We start from the raw sequence: 4,165 nt of genomic DNA, 5'->3' as shown, positions 1-4,165 counted from the left end.
AAGAAGACATTTATTTTAAAAATAAAAATATTATTTATGTAAATAAATGTATTTAAAAATATTTTTTGTGCTTTGTTTTTTGTCAAAAAATGTTGCACTCCCTATAATTTTAATGTTTAAAGAGTGGGCAATTTTATATTTGAATAGTTTTCATGGAACTAGTAATCTTAAGTTTTTGGTTAAATAGCCAAGAAAGAGTGAAAGTGGTTCTCTGCTGCTGTATTTTATGGGACCGGAACCTTTGAAAGTCTCACATTTAACTGTTTTTTTTTTTTTTATGCAAGATTCAATCATTCAAAAAGCGATTTAATTTAACACTAAATTTTTAAAAAAATATGAAGAAGGAATATAAGAAAAAAAAAAAATGATGATTACATGTTCATACCTAAAATAGTATTGGCTGTCTTTTGCATTTTTCAATATACTCAAAGAATACTGTGGTGCAAGCTGGGATGAAGGAAACGTATGAAATGTTCTGGGGGGGAAAAAAAAAGAAGTTAACATTTCACAAAAGCACAGCAATAATATTTTAAAATATTTCATTAATGAAAATTATCTTGCATGGTAAAGGTATAATTTTTTAAAAAGTGAATAAATAAATAATTTTTCTTTACATAGATCTCTAAAATTTAAATATCCAGTATTGAATTTACAAAATTAGCTAACTTTTATTTCAAATGCACATAATTATTGTTTCCTGTTGAGATAAGTTTTCTAAAATGTATTTCTATTCTTCAGCTATTCATTTTTTTTTTTCCCTTCATTCGAATTATTTGACATAGTATAAATGATGGGAGGTTTAAAATTTATCATATATTAAATTTATAAAAAGCATTATTATCATGGCAATTATGATATACAATATAAGACAATCAAATAAGAAATTTAAAATGCAACAATCTTATCTAAAATCCCGATTTATATTATGTCAAAATCGTTAACATAATTTTCGAGGATCCTTTGTAATGAAATTCAGTTATAAAAAAGTCACCACTTTCAGCAGTAACTAATATGATGCTTTGAAGAAATGAGAAATAATATATTAAATTGAAATAATATATTAATTCTAAATCATAAAAGTTATTTTTCATTTTTCTGTAATATTCCATATTAGTTGAACATAATGTAAAATAATAAAGTTTAAAAATGTACAAAATTCTGCAAAATACCACACAAACAAAAAAAAAACAACATTTTATGGAATTATTTCTGAGCTCTAATATTATTTAATTGTTCTTATTGTAATTTACATAGTTTTATGTTATTTACTCTGTCTTCTTATTTTTGTTCTAGTGACTAATTTCCCGGGATAGAAAATTATCTTTTTCAATTTGAATTTTAAAATGGAAAAATAAAATAAAAAGGAATTCAGAAATTCAATGTAAAAATTAATTTTCTAATGAATGCATATTTCAAAATATATTTTCTCCAAAATTAGCGTTTAATTGTTAATAATATATAAAATTGAACTTTTTGTGGATTTTTAATTTTTTAAATATGATTAAGTTTTTGGATTGCATACATTTTTTTGTTAAAAACATAATGCTTAAAAGGCAATTCTTTACAGGGCAGATCATTAGAATTAGAGCTACCAAATTTAGCACTTATTAATTACCTACTTATCAAGAAGGAACTAGCAATGGATTTTTGAAATTTTCAATTAGAACTTTAATTAAAATATAACGGTTTTTTCCCCTATGAATTTTTGAAAACAGATAAATACAATTTGTAACAATCATTTTTATTCTTTTAATAATATTCAAGCCAATTTTATTAATATCAATATAATTCAAATCATTTTTATTTTATCAAATCTTTCATTCATTACATGATTTTTAAATTTATTTTTTGATGTTTTTTATAGCGTAAAGAAGCTACCTATATACATTTTTTTTTTTTTTTTTTTTTTTTTTTTTTTTGCTTTTCTTTCAGTCAATCTTGCCACGATAAGGGTTAATACATTTTTTAAAAACTTTGGTTATACTTTTGCAGCAACTATAGATATGCAACAATAAAAGAAATCCACAATATCTTTTTAATATTATACTTTAATTGAATTAAATCTATGAAAATAATCCAGCAAATTTGTATCTTACTTATTAAAAAGAAAAAAAGTAAAGCTTTTAATCACTGCTCCGGTTCGTTTTTTTTTTATCAGTGGTCCCCTCTGTACTATAAATTCCAGAAAAGTAATTTCCTAATAATTAAAACTTATTACTTCCAAATTTAGTCAACATTAATGAGAGATTATAATAAAATGTAATGGTGAAAGTCATAGAGATGCATGAAAGCAGATTAAAAATGCAATTAAGAATGCCAGAAAATTATTCGAATTTTAATAAAAACGTCTAACATTTCTATTCCTTTCAGAAGAACCAAGCATCTTACTAAGATATTTTCTACATAATAATTGGATTTCTTTTTCAAACCAGGAAAAATAAGTATCTAGTTATAGGGAATTGAGTAAATATCAAATAATATGAACTAGGATTTACATTTGTTAAAAATAAACTTGTATTCTTTTTTTCCCCGCTTTTAATGATTAATTCATTATTGCAAAGCCTAGAGGCAATATCTCATCAGGGAAAAAAAAAATCAACGTTAACTATGAAATAGTGTAATTTGAAGAAAGTGTAGGACTCGCATATTAACTAGTATCAAGAGTCAGATTAAACCACATAAAGGCCATTTTGCAATGCAAAATTCGGGAACCTCTTTCTTCTCAACAACTTTCAAAATCAGATTTTCTTCATAGATTTCAATTTAATCTTTGGTAATAACACCTTTGAAATCAATTCACTTCTCATAGTTGGTTTTAGTATATCATTTTAAAGAAAATTGCAGAACTTTTTCAGCAAAATCGAAATCCTTTTAATACTATACAAACTAACTTTTAGACGTTTCTAGAAATACGGTGTCAAAGTAATTACAGCGTCACAAAACAAGCTGGCAAAGTAAAATAGTGAATGGAAGGAGAAACTGAGTGGAAGAGACCTACTGATATTGAAATGGATTGTAATGTCTAAAAAGAAAGCAACGGCAGCCAAAGTGACCGCAGAGCTCAGCCAGCATCTTTATTCTCCAGTGTCAGTAATTACAATTAGGGAACGCCTTCATAAACAGAACATGCACGAAAGCGCAGCAAGTCCCAAGCCACTTGTTACAGATGTTAATGCCAAACGTTATCTACAGTAATGCCATAACCACAAAACCTGGTTATTGATAAGAGGATAATAGTTATATGGTTTCACTCTATTCCCCATAATAGAGTGGGTACATGTTTGGTGAACATCTGCATAAGCGTATGATAGAGATTGTACTCCTTCCATCTATCCAGTCATGGAGGTGAATTTGATATGGTATGGGCAACCGTTGCGGGTTTTATGCTGGTCCAATCATAAACTTCAAAGAAAGAATCACTAGGGAAAAATATAGATAAGTTACAGCTGATTAGGTTCATCCTATAATGTAACGTTTGTTTCCTCTAGAAGATGGAATTATCCAGGATGATAATGCTCCTGTTCATGGAGCGGAATGTGTCCAGTCATGATTTAATGAACACGAGGATGAAGTGAAATTTCTATCTTGGCTCGCATTGTCCCCCTATTTTAGTATAATCGAACCGTTATGGTCTATTTTAAAGCGTTCAATCCAGAATCGATATCCTCCACCGGCATCTTTCCAGGAACTTTCACAATATCTCCATGAAGAATGGTACAGTATTCCTCTAGACATTATTTAGCATTTATGCGATTCAATTCCCAGGCGAATCCAGGCTATATAACATGCCAAAAGTTGCCCTGCGCTTTATTAATAAAGATTCTTATATTAAGTTGTGGAATTTCCGTTATATTCATAACCGCTTGATTTGTTTCAACTCTTAAAAAGTAACCTATTTGTCCTCTATCACAGTATTTTCTGTCATATGAATTCTACAATATTTGATAAAAATATTAAAATTATATATCATTCAGAATATCGAGTCAGATTCGACATTCGAATATTAAAAAGATAGGGAAATTAATAGGAATACAATCAACGTGCTACTTGTAAAATAATCTTTTTCCATGGATAACTCTATATAATTTTAATTTTTACTGGCATTTAAAGTTATAAAATTATTCATGAATTTTTTTTAAAAAATAGTTAAAGGAACTATTGTTTT

The sequence above is a fragment of the Argiope bruennichi genome, chromosome 10 (genome assembly GCF_947563725.1).
Source record: "Argiope bruennichi chromosome 10, qqArgBrue1.1, whole genome shotgun sequence".
Taxonomy (NCBI): Eukaryota; Metazoa; Arthropoda; class Arachnida; order Araneae; family Araneidae; genus Argiope; species Argiope bruennichi.
Note: the sequence above shows the minus strand (reverse complement) of the source record.